Source organism: Lissotriton helveticus, chromosome 2_2 (assembly GCF_964261635.1).
Source record: "Lissotriton helveticus chromosome 2_2, aLisHel1.1, whole genome shotgun sequence".
Taxonomy (NCBI): domain Eukaryota; kingdom Metazoa; phylum Chordata; class Amphibia; order Caudata; family Salamandridae; genus Lissotriton; species Lissotriton helveticus.
The window spans coordinates 352,381,928-352,395,913 of NC_136060.1; the positions used below are offsets into that span (position 1 = coordinate 352,381,928).

Here is a 13,986-nt window from a genome sequence, read left to right on the forward strand (position 1 = left end):
TAAACCCTAAAACACTAACCCCAGCATGACCCCCTACACTACCGAAACATCACTGCACTACCCTAAACCCTAAAACATGACCCCCTACACTACACAAACATGACTGCACTACCCTAAACCCTAAAACACTACCCCCACACTAACAAACACCACTGCACTACCCTAAACCCTAAAACACTACCTTGAGCATAACCCCTACACTACACAAACACCACTGCACTACCCTAAACCCTAAATCTACCACCAGCACGACCCCCTACACTACCCAAATACCACTGCCATACCCTAAACCCTAAAACACTACCCACAGCATGAACCCCTACACTACCCAAACACCACTTCACTACCCTAAACCCTAAAACACTATCCCCAGCACTACCCCTACACTACACAAACACCACTGCACTACCCTAAACCCTAAAACACTACCCCAGCACTACACTACTCAAACACCACTGCACCACCCTAAACCCTAAAACACTACCCCAAGCACGACTCCCTACACTACCCAAACACCACTGCACTACCCTAAACCCAAAAACACTACCCCAGCATGACCCCCTACACTACCCAAACACCACTGCACCCTAAACCCTAGAAAAGAAACTCCCACACCATGCCCAATCCCCCTTACTTATCACTCCTCGTGGTTCCTCTATCCTCGTGGTTCCTGCTTCACGTCCTCTCCGAGGAGCTGCACGTCGTTGTGAGAAAACGGAACAGCCTCTGCTTCCTTACATCAACGTGGATCGTCTACATGTTTTTTAGAATGCATGGTCATTTACACATGCCTTTACAACAAAATTCGTTGTAAAGGCATGCGTGGTAAATGACCATGCGTTCAAAAAAAATGCGTAGTAATGACTTTGCGATGTACAACGCAAGCGTGGTAATGCATGCGTTGTAATGGTATCGCGAAGTAAAAAAAGTCGCTGTAACGGCTGTTTACCGATCGAAGTTGGACCCTGTTCTTCAGTGAGACGCTTATTTGATTAATTAGGAGGAAGGAATGTGTTTTTTTTACCGAAAAGTGCATTCCCGGCTGTTGTATTGTGAAAGTGTTAGCCTGGTTTCACTTCCGGTGAGAGAGTGGAAGAGTCTGTTTGGATCTAAAGGAGTTCTGTTGTTGGACGGGGCCGGTATGACACGTCATCAGAAAACATAGGTAATGGAAAACGTCCTCCCTGAAGTGTGGAGCAGTGCCATGAGAGGTCAACGAGTGTGCGACCCACCACAGTATGACCGTGCCGCGTGACCCATGTGCCGCCTCCAGGGTATTGGAGGCAGAAGCGGCATCGCAGGTCTTCTTGAAGACAAAAGTAGCTCTAATTCTAAATTTTGGTACTAGGGCATTTTAACTTTGTTGTTCCTGCCAGATACAAAGAGAAGATCCTGTGTTATTCAGTGCCCTCGTTACCTTTTTGGTGGGTTGTGGTGCTTGTCACTTCGCTGCCCCGCCGGCGGGTTTGCAAGCCCAAGCATCTGTTTCGACCCCCTCTAATGCAGAAATCTCCACATTTAAAGGAGCGCAGAGAAAGGGAGTCAGTAAAGTTAATAGAACAAAATCTACTCGCAAAAAAAAGGGAGGAAAAGGTCAGTCAGCAACTCAGTCCATTAAGCCTTTTTTTGAACAGGAACAGGAACAGGAGGTTTTCGCGCAGAGCGCCGCTACAACATCAGGGAGCCAAGCACTCAGTAAACCATCAGTAAAACTCAGTATAACATCCTCATATCTAGTAGCTGAGATTAAGGCCAAGCGCTCATACAGGGGAAGAAAGGCAACCAAACCAACACCTATACCTAGCTCTAAGATTACGCCCTCGCTTCGCTCTTTTTTCAAAGTAGTTCCCCAGGTGTTGGACTTAGTTCAAGATAATCTCCCATCTGAACGTGACCCTTCCCCTTCTATTTTGGGCAGACCTGACCCTTTAGAGACCCCGAAACAGTTACGCTCACTAGAATCTTTTAGCTTTGTACCCCCGCTAGTCTCCGTGCCAATCCCTCAACTTCTTCATATGGCAGACTTAGCAGCTTCCCTTTCATCTTTAAATATGGAGGGGGCTCACTATTCCCTCAGGTCTCGGAGAAGACTGTAGCATTAAGCCACAGTGAACAAGACAATCATGTTATATCCCCTGCAGCTTTGACTGAGCAGTGTGCCCAAAATGGAGAAGTCGAGGCAGTCAGCTGTACCCCCTTTAGTAGCAGTAAACAGGGTTCTTTGTATCCTTTAGCGGTTGATTCTTCTTTAACCTCACTTACCAGTAAGGGTACAGAAGGAGATCAGGTAGGTCATGAAGGGGAGATCCTTGCTGAGCATCTAAATTCAGACCGACCAGACTGCTCACTACAACCAACCCTAGATATGCTTCCGACTACAGAAGATATGCCAACAGCCAGCGGCCACACAGCCCCAATTTTGGACCCTCCCTCCAGCATTTCAATAGCTTCCCTACAGCTTATGTTCTCAAGCCTGTAAGCTGACATAAAGAGAGGCTTTGAACAGTCCGCATCAATCCAGAGAGAGATCAGAAATTACTGTGAGTCTCTTGACAGCAAGATTGATGGTCTCGCTGCAAGAACGGAGGCTCTAGAAGAGACAGTGGGCGGGCTATGCCTACATCTAGAAGATACTAAGGTTGAAATATCAAAACTCAAGGGAGAAGATTTGTCACTAGCAGAGAGGATGGAAACATTAGAGAACAATGCTAGGCGCTGCAATATAAGAATTCTGAATGTGCCAGAGGGAAGTGAGGGTTCGGACATTAAAGGTTTTATTATCCCACTATTAAAACAGTCCCTCAACCTCGACATGCCGGAAGAAGAGCTCCTCAAGGATGTCCAAAGGATTCACAGGGATCCCTTCAGGCGGAACCCCCAAAGAACTAAGCCTAGAAAGATCTTGGTAAACTTTCATACTTATACTCTAAAAGAACAGATCCTCAATCTAGCGCTAAGGCAAAAATCTCTAACCTGCAAAGAATTCACCTTTCAAATACGATCCGACCTATGTAAGATCACCTTGGAAAAACAATGGGAACTGGGGAGGAGGATGGAGGCATTTCGTGATCTGGGCGCAACGGTACAAATGGGCTTTCCAGCAGCTTTAAAGATCATGTTTAATAACAAGATGTTCAATGTTCGTTCTGTCCAGGCGGTAGACGAGCAGTTGTTGTCTATCGGGGGAAAAAAGGGGGCCACAGGCTAATCAAAGAGTAATTTTATCTGGAAACAATAACATTCGGTCCTGTATTACTGATGGTTTCTTTTGGTAGCATTCCTCTAATCTCTCCGCAGTGCTTCAGTTGAAATAAAAAGGGAATTATGATTGTAGATCCCTCGTCCATACAAGTAGTGGAAATAAAGTAATTTAATTATAGTAGAAGACTAAGGATAAAAAGGGAAAAACCGAAATAGTGAAAAAAAACCACTAAATAACCTTTGGGGGAAGGGGAAAAAAAAGGAAAAAAGCAAATAAATAAAATAAAAAAATAAATTTAAAAAAAGCATTACTCTGCAGGGAGCTTGGGGAGGGAGGGGGTGCCATCAGCCGAACTTGCTCCGGTTAGATAGCACAAGAGTTCCTCAGGGGAGGGGTCGGGGTAGGTTGGGGCACTGGGGGGGTGGACATTAAACACGAAATTCCCTCATTTACGTTTAGGTTTTTGGCTATTTTTTTTTCATCTCAAAATATGGGTAGTGAATTTAAAAATAGCAGGAGTAAGTCTTGACTCTTGTGGCATTAAACCCAGAGGAATTACAGTAATGATAGGGTCTCTGAATCATGAGTAATCTCAGGATTCTCTCCTGGAATGTTAATGGCCTGCGCACCAAGACAAGAGCAAATAAGATCATGCAATACTTGCGCGATATAGATGCGCAGGTCATTATACTCCAGGAGACACATTTAATCGAAGCTGAGATGCTCGAAGTGGTTAAGAAAAATAGGTGGATTGACAGCTCTGTATCCTCTTCCCAAACTTCGAACACAAGGGGGGTAACCATTCTTTTTAAAAAACCCTTAAAAGCAAGAATTATCTCACAGGAGGTTGATTCTGGTGAGAGATGGGCGATCACATCTATAGATATGGGTGGAACTCATCTGACTCTTGCTGGTTATTATTATTACTTGGTTGATTCAGTAAAAAACATAAGATACCTCCCCTCGCACCTGTCTGACCACTCCTCAGTAGCATTATCTCTAGACGGAATATCCATATCACCTTCTAAATCTTGGTCTTTCGATCGTTCATTCCTTACATTGTCGGATGACATCTTATCTATTAAAACAGATACTGGAGAGTTCATGCAACTAAACATTGGCTCAGCGGACCATTGTACAGTATGGGATGCATACAAAGCCTTTCTACAAGGGGTAATTAAAAATAAGGTTGCGTTCCGTAAGAAGCAGTATACTCAAGAAATTGTATCTATTGAATCCGATCCTCTTAGAGTACATGCCGAAATAGAGGCCATTCATAGTGCCTCAAACCAAGATCTTATACCCCTACAGAATAACCTGCTCACACTGAAAGAGAAAATGGCCACGGTTTTAAATCAACGTATCCTCCAAAGATGGGAGAATAGTAAATTATCCCATTTTAAATATGGGGAGGGAGCCGGTAAATTACTGGCCTGGAAGACCAAAACGGACCAGGCTCGAACCATCATAGCCTCGGTAACTACAAATAATGGCACCCTCTCTTCAGATACAGAAATCAGGATAGCCTTTATGGACTTCTTTAACACCTTCAATGCTACAGGGTATTTTTCTGCTGCGCTGGACCTTCTTTTTTCCCATTGTTCATGACAAGGTCAGCGCGTCATAAGCACAGCTCCAGTGGTACTGCATGACGAGCTGACCTTGTCATTAGCATAGAAGGGGTTACAAAGATATACCAGGAGGACAAGAACATCACCTTAGATAATGTAGACAGATGGCTAGACGTTGTCTCCCTTCCATCATTTTCTTTAGAACAAAGTGCTTTTTTGGATGGGGAGATTACCGAGGAAGAGGTAATATCAGCTATCCAGGGAAGTAAGAGCAGCAAGGCAGCAGGTCCCGACGGCCTACCAGCTGAAATCTATAAGAATCTAGCGGCTGAAATATCACCCTTCCTTGTTATACTCTTTAATCTACATCCTGGAATGGCGCGTCCATCACGCTTATTTTGAAACCAGGCAAACCTGCTAATAACTGTGGGTCGTATCGTCCCATATCAATCCTAAACGCGGATTATAAAATCTTCGCATCTCTTTTAGCAAATAGGCAGGCCCAGGTGGCCCCTGATATTTTCCATCTTAATCAGAAGGGCTTCGTGAGGGGTCGCCAGTTGCATGAACTCACTTACGATCTCATAGGTGCCATAGACATAGCAGTTAAGGATTCCAAGCCCTTGTCCATCCTTACGTTGGACGCTACCAAGGCCTTCGACAGGGTTAATTGGATTTTCCTGTCGGGGGCCTTGAATAGGTTCAACGTGGGAGAGGGTTCCGCAGGGCTGTGAGATTGCTGTATAATGGTCCATCAGCCTCTGTGCTGGTAAATGGGGCTTTGTCTGAACCCTTTGCAATAACTAAAGGTACACGGCAGGGCTGCCCTCTATCCCCTCTCCTATTTGATCTCTACATAGAGCCCTTCGCGCAGAGATTAAGAGAGGATAATACCATCAAATCCTTCTTATATGGAGATTGGAAAAAGAGGGTGGCCCTCTATGCAGACGATGTCATGATAATGACCTCGGATATCAGTACCGCATTTCCTACAGCAATTAAATTAGCTTTGGAATTCGGGGAAGTGTCAGGTTACGAGGTACATGCCTCAAAAACAGAGGTTATGACTTGGAACGATGATGCGAGTGGCTTTAATGAATATCTTAGTGAAAACCTGCGCTACTTGGGGCTGAACATCGTTAAAGACATTAGTCAGATTGCCCCTTTAAATTTTGCAGCAATAGCAAAAGAGTGTCGTAAGCTAATGAGATCTTGGCAACACCTCCCTTTGTCTCTGTTGGGAAGAGCGAATCTTGTAAAGATGTCAAACCTACCAAAGGTTTCCTTTTTGTTTAATACAATTCCACTTTTCTTTGACCCTTCTTCGCTGGCTAAGTTACAGGGAGAAATTTCTTCCTTTCTCTGGAAAAACAAACATCCTAGGATAGCCTGGAAAAAGATCAGGCGCCGTAGGGAGAAAGGTGGTCTGGCGGGCTCCGATATACAGATATATGCGTGGGCGTTTCAGCTCTCGCACTCACGCATGCTCCTCAAAACACCAACAGAAGAGGGAGTAGGCAACATGTTCTCGGCTCTCCTACGCTGTGAAGGAGTTGGTCTATCAGGTTACCTCTTCAAGTTTGGAGATCCCAAATAAAAAAAAAAAGTAAAACTGAAGGTGCTTCATGGCCTGGCAAGAACTTGGGCAAAGATTAGATCTGCAATTAATTTGGGGTACTATTCTAGTAGATCTCCAATTTGGGACCTACCCTTGGCTCCAAGCTGGGCGAGTGACTTACTAGCACTCCCACTCAGAGAAGCCGGAATATCTACCTGGGGAGACTTGTTTGGTGAAGGGACCTTGCTTCCTTTGGAGTATCTAGTAAAAAAGGTGGGGCCCAACATGTCAAGATTTAAATATCTTCAAATATCGAGTTGGGCTCAAGCTGCAACCACACAATCTGCACGACGTACAAACTTGCCACTAGGAGGAGGCTGTGAACTCGAAACTCTTCTGATGGATAAACCACCAGCAAAGAAAGAGATCTCAGTGTGGTACAATTTAATATTGGAGGAGATCGATGCCAACTTCCCTCTTCCAGAGTTACTGTGGGGAGAATTAATGCCAGGCGTGCATGTAAAAGATCTCTGGCTATTCTCTTGGAGGGTCCTCTGGGATTTAGTTAAACCAGCTTGGCTGCGTTGAAACCATCTTTTTACCCTACATAGGGCATATTATTCCCCTCAGAGGTTGTCAAAGTTTTCTCTGGAAGGCCCTGTGGCTTGTCTAAGGTGGGGTTTAAAAGAGGCCCTGGATACTCATATGTTCTTCGACTGCCCCCAGCTGAAGATCTTTTGGGACTCGATTAGCAAAAAACTTTCATCTTCTTTTGGCTCAAATGTAGTGATTAATCTCTGTATGGTTATTTTTGGAGTTGTGGATCACACTCGAAGTCCAGCAAAGAACTTATTATTTTATTCCATTCTGGCAGCTCGAAGAGAAATCTGTAAACATTGGAAAGATGCTCCCCCCCCCCGTTTCACGATTGGTGTAACTCTATTCTACAGATCTCGAAATTAGACCTTGCCAGGGCTGGGAAGAAAGATAAAAGAGCTTTTTGGCATTTGTTGGACTGGACACATTAAACCTGGGTTTTTTTTTTTTTTTTCCCCAGGTCCGATGATTACATTGCCATGGTTTAATCACTCTGCAATGCCCAACTATCTTCGGCATCAGCTATGATAGCAACTGGCTTATTGGTGTCACCTGTCATTTGAGCAACATAGTTGGTTTGTTGGGAATGAGTCATGCGTTGCTGATGGGAACTGTTACCACCATCCGCTTGTCTTCCCAACCAGTTTCGACTGAGTCAGCACGACTGTACTCTATGTGCCCCACTACCTTCTTCTGTTGCTTGGCAGCCAGAAACCATGAACGTGGATAAGGATACAAAAAAAAAAAAAATACATAATTTTGACATAATGTCTTTGATACAATTTTAGATAGGAATATATCAAACTATTTCTCAAGTATTCTGCTAATGGCATATTAAAGCAACGCCTTTTAAAACAACATGATATGTTAGTACCTCTTATAAGATTTTCTTTTAAGTTAATATATCTGGCTCTGGAAATAGTTCTGGGTTTTGTTTTACAGAAAATGTCAAAATGTCTTGGCACTGCCTCGCTTGCATGATAGCTGAAATATACAAGAGTAGAAACAGAGCTTAGTGGTTCTAAGACCCCTACCATTTAGTGTAAAGGTTCTTTCATCTTATCCTTTAACAGGAACTTTTACAACAACAATGGAAAGTTGGGACTTTTTCCATAAAACATCCCCATTGAGTGTAGGAGGCTGTGTTTAAACCATTTAAACTAGTTTACCCTCCTGGAAAATATAAATGTCATGGGAAAGTGCCAAAGTTATGCAGAAAGCAAAAAATCAATGTGCAATGAAAACCTTGACCTAACCACGACTTTATTGCACTTTCACTATCTGTGTAATATATATCTATAAAAAATGCTCTTGCAAGATTGGCCTACTGAATAAGTTATACAAAACATAAGGAGGCACACATGAGTAGTTCCCAGTCTTTCGGTTGAGAGTTGCTCCTTTATATAAACACATCTACATATAAACTACATCTCCTCACGTCAAAAGTCTGCTTTTCAAGCAGAATTGTTTAGCATTGGATAAGTCCAATACCATCAACAGCAAGATAGAAATGTCACAAAGCATTTTGCCTTTTTAGCATAACATTAGGAATTGCAAATGCTATTCATGCAGACTTTTAAAAAACAAATGACAAAGGCATTTTATCTTTGCAGGAACAGTAATAAGGCTTTGGATTGGTTAATACCATCTAAGTTAAATGGAATTAGTGGGAAAAAAGTAGTCTCAAGTCCTTATGTTCATCTTTGAACACTGTGCTTATTGGCCACCAGTGGAGCCACACAGCACAGCAGCTGCAGTTCAACCCGAGCCAGAGCTGAATTAAGGGAGCTCCGAAGTTATAGCTCGAGAAAGGCCGCTGTAGGTTTCATGCAGTAGATAGTTACAGCCCAACATGGGTCACTGCAGAATTCACGCAAATGCTATAAAGTGGGGTGTTTTGGATCCCAATTTTCTAAAATGGGGATTTGGATCCATTGCCTCAAACTTCAGAACCGGTTTGGGATGATTCTCTTTAAAGTGTCCTCAGTCTGCTCTCCAGACAGCCTGTGTGTGAAGAGATGCTTCTCAGAGCAGGCAGTACTAGGGGTGTTCAAACTGGATTACCCACAACATGGGCACAATGAAGTGTGAGGTTTCTGTACCTGGCTGACACCAGCCTCTCTGAAAAAGTAATCAGAGACACATGAAAATGCACACCTGACCTAGAGACTTTTACACCTTGTCCAACATAAACTGCAGTGCCCCCACACCCCCATTCCATTTATCAAATGGCAGTGGACAGAACACACTGATCAGCAGCCTCTTGCTAACAAAGTGTTCCTGGAATTTCTGAAGTGGTCCTATTTCCACCACGTTCACTTTAGAATCTGGATTCAGCCTTCCAGACACATCAGTATACACTACCACTTTCAGGAGAAGCTGTCCTCTTTCTCCATGTTGTACCATGCTAAATTTGGGGCATCCAAAATAGATCCGACTGGCTACAGTGCTCAGACATAAAGAGCCCTACTACTACCACACTGGACACACACATCCTGTACATGCACTACACATAGCTTATACATGCATACATACTGCACATAAACACAAAATGCCACCACAAGGTTCTAGGCAATAACAGTGGAACTTTATACATGTGGGCCTGTAGGCTGCCGCCTCGTTGACTTAGATAAGAGGGTCTTGTAACACTACCAACCAAAAAATATGGTTGGCTGCCACCACCTCTTTATGTGCTATACCCAGTACAGAAACAGTATTCCTCTGTCCACAAGGAAGGTATGCGTTGTAGGCCCCTCACATGACAGGTACTGCACCTTGTACTCTCAAAGAACAGCCAAGGCCTCTATGCACGTTAGATTACCATGGCGCCAGGGACAAAATAAAAGGCAAGGCACCAGATTCCCCAGCAGTTGGGAACTTGGAGCAGGGATAAGTGTTTGATTGCCATCCAGTGTCCTGAATTCATTTTTTAAATGACTCGGCTAATATTATAAAAAGAAATGATGGGTGGTTTGGTTCCAAATGTTCAGCCTGCTTGGAAGTCATTCAAGTCCATTATTATGTTGCCCACTATGCACTCCAGACAGGGAGCTATGACATAAAGATCAGTCCTACCCTTATCCAAAAGGTAGAGCACGAATTGTCAGGGTATGACCACTAAACGGGAACTAAAGAAACATGAGACCGGCTTCACCTCAAAACATGCGCTACAACGCAGCCCGGTGTGACTGCAAGTGGATGAGGCTTTTGCAAGCTTACCAACCAAAATCATTTGGTTTTTTAATGTGATGCTCTAAATGCAACGGGTCTTTGCAGACATGGGGGACATCCTAAACTATGTCATAGAGCAGAAACTGCAGCTCTCTGGAGGCTCTAGACCATCACGTAATGCGGAAAATCTTCTGCTTGAACCTCCCACTTTCAAGAAGGAAAGAACAATGGCACAATCCTTTTCAGGCAACGCGGTGAGAATCTGGAACTCCCTTCCACCGCAGCTCCGGACCACCGCCTCCTCCCAGGCCTTCAAAACGGACCTCAAAGTTCTCCTCCTCCAAAAACACCTCCAAAAGTAATCCATGCCCACTCTATTATCTGAAGGAAGACCTCCCTTTACTGAAAATTCTATTCTCCTTGACTATGGAAGTGCCTTCCCAGTGTGTTCTTGTGGTTGGAGTGTTTAACATTCACTACTGTACTATCCTTGCACTTGTGTTTGGTACCTTTTTGTAACTTGCACACACCACTTTCCCTTGTAACACACAGTATGCTACCTCTCACATTTTGTTTGCCTTTGATACTTGCACAAGTGCCACCATTGCCTACGTTATGTTTATTCTTGTGCCTGAGTGTCTAGCTTATTTTGCAGTATTATACCTCTATTTGTACTTTGTTTTCTCTTATAACCTGCACACTTGTCACTTTTTCCTCATGGCACCTTTGCTACCTCATGTATTTTGTTTGCTCACAATTGTCACTTTTACCTCATGTAACTTAACGTCTGCTTTTGTAATTTGTTCACGTATAATGTTCTCCTCATGTAACAGTTCTGTTCCTTGTGTGAAGTGCTCTGACGCCTTCGGGTAAAGTCCGCGCTATATAAAAACGCATAAATAAATAAATAAATAAAGCTCACTCATGAGGTTCAACTAGGTCGACGCTGATGGGGTACCTTTTGTTTCTCTTCAGAGGGCTGTGGCCTGCCATTTTATGTTAAACTAATCCTAATGAACAGGGACAAGACTGATCGGCTGTAGGTGGTGGATCACACACCACGGCTAACAAGACCATACAAGTTCTTCCCAGTGCATCCTGGTAGATATGGTGCTACACAGTACTCACTTACTATGATTGTAGTGGCAGCTTGAATGTTCAAGGTTAGCTTGTGCTGCACAGTGCTTCACACGTGTTTCACAATTCTGTACTCTACACAAGGGAAAGTTGTTTGGGACATTATTCACAGATGAGTGTAAAAACAGCTCCTGAGTGCAGATGCCTGGCACCAGGAACCAATTACCAGCTTCTCTAACCAAGGGAAGCTTGTACAAACTTTCTAAAATGGGTTGTGGGGCCACACACCGGCTATAAAGACCGCTCCAGTCCTTCCAAGTGTATTCAGAGACACAATACTTGTTCACAGTGGTTAAAGAGTGTGTGGGTGAGAGAGAAAGAGTGTGTGTGTGTGTGTGCGCGTCTATATGTATGTATATATATATATATACACATATATATATATATATACATATATATATATATATATATATATATATATATATTCACTGAAAAAACCATAGGTTTCAGGCCTTATATAGTTAGGAATTAGCATTTAAAAAACCTTTGAAATTCACTCAAAAAACTCTAAGTTTTAGGGGTGTTATAGTTAGCTGGACATTTCACTCATACAAAACCATTGAAATTGCCCCTATATAGTTAGTTGTACTAACTATATTTTGCGCACCCGCAATCCACTGCTGATGATGTCACATATTACATCATTCATGACATGGTCAGTGACATCACTGATGACATCTCAAATGACATCACTGATGACATCACTGATGACATCATCCAGTGAATGTGGTTTGCTTTGTTATTTAAATATGCATTATATATAAGCAATTTGCATTGAGGAATGAGTGGATATATAAAAATAAATATTTGGATGGAGAATTTAGTAGTAGTGTAATTGACTGTTTACTTTAACAATGTATAGTTTCTCACTAAATATAGTGGATAGTGACTAAACTGGGTGAATATCTGTATCACTTTGTCAGTTGTTGTGTAAACTGGTTCTCCAGTTGCTTACTAGCTATGTGAAAGTGTATTTTATTTATTAATTAGTTAACTGAGTATTTGTATGGGAGAGTGAATGTGTGTGTGGTTCGGTAGGGGGTGTGTGACTGCCCAAAAATGTGTGAATAGTTGATTCATTAGATATATGAAGTTAAAACTACATATTCTAACATATGGCAGTGTATGTGACAGTATAAGTATACATAAGACTCAATGATTGTGTGAGTGACTGTATACTTGTAATAGTGATTTTATAATACACTAAGTATGACTTACTATGAAGTGGTGTTTGTATAAGTGTGTAGCTAAGTGAGTATGTAAGTATGATCCATTGTTTGCATAAGTGAGTAGGATAACTTCATATGTGAATAGGTTGTGTGCTGGTGTGTAATGTCGATATAGGTGTATAAGTATTTTTTATAGTGTTTTATTGTTCATTGACAGCATGTATGAGTGAATCTACAGGTAAGTGATTAGATGTGTGTATACATCTAGGAATCACTGAGTGGGTTTTTAGATACTTGTATTGCTGTGTCAATGGATTCAAATATGATACTCTGTATTTTACAAAGAGTGATGAAAGATTTTACCAGAGAAGGAAAAGTTGTATATGATTGTCACGTGGATGATGTCATCAGTGATGTCATTTGAGATGTCATCAGTGATGTCACTGACCATGTCATGAATGATGTAATATGTGACATCATCAGCAGTGGATTGCGGGTGCGTGAAATATAGTTAGTACAACTAACTATATAGGAGCAATTTCTATGGTTTTGTATGAGTGAAATGTCCAGCTAACTATAACACCCCTAAAACGTATAGTTTTTTGAGTGAATTTCAAAGGGTTTTTAAATGCTAATTCCTAACTATATAAGGCCTGAAACCTATGGTTTTTTCAGTGAATTTGCAAGGTATTTTAAATGCTAATTCCTAACTATATAAGGCCTGAAACCTATGGTTTTTTCAGTGAATTTCAAAGGTTTTTTAAATGCTAATTCTATTAGCGGATAATGTTTAAATATATTAATATCCTAGTGGGACCACCTGATCAGCCCTAGGGGGTCAGGGTGTTTCTACCCTGCCCCCTTTTTGTGTTCTACATGTTTGTTTTTCTGCTTTCTTGTGCCTCAGTCTACCGAGCACAAGATGGATGCCAACACTTCCGGGTTAGAAGTGTTGACTGCCAATGAGCATGCAGCTTTCTCGGGAAGGCATGCTGATTGGCTGCCACTGTCTGTCAACACTAGCACAAGATGGATGCCAACACTTCCTGGTTAGAAGTGTTGACAGCCAATGAGCATGAAGCTTTCTCGGGAAGGCATGCTGATTGGCTGCCACTGTCTGTCAACACTCCAAACCAGGAAGTGTTGGCAGCCATCTTGTTCGTCGCTAGAACTGAGTCAACCACTTTTTTTTCATAACTCCTACTTGCAAACTGCCATTTCATTTCCAAAACTCATCTGACTACAACCGCATCTAAGGTCTGGATTGTGGGTCATAGCTTTGTTCACTGGAGTGAAAAGTATGCAGCAAACAGAGGTATTTACAACCTTGATTTACCAAATGTGGATATTATGTGGATTGGCCAGAGAGGATTGAGATGTCACCAATTGATACCATTGGTAAAATCCTTTATGCATCTACCACACCCTGACCTCATAATTGTGCACTATGGTAGAAATGACCTTGGCACTTTGCCTGGGGTAGGTCTGGAAATGCTTTTAAAGGACACCTTTGGGCAATTGATGTCACTTTTTCCAAAAACTGCCTTGGTATATTCTAATATATGCCAAAGGCAAAAATGG

The 13,986-nt window shown here is 42.4% G+C and overlaps 1 protein-coding gene across 1 annotated transcript in view; it reads right to left on the bottom strand.

Moving 5' to 3' along the window:
- ACOX3 (acyl-CoA oxidase 3, pristanoyl) overlaps positions 1-13,986 on the bottom strand; it is a 502,436-nt gene that overhangs the window by 180,816 nt on the left and 307,634 nt on the right. The window lies entirely within an intron of this gene.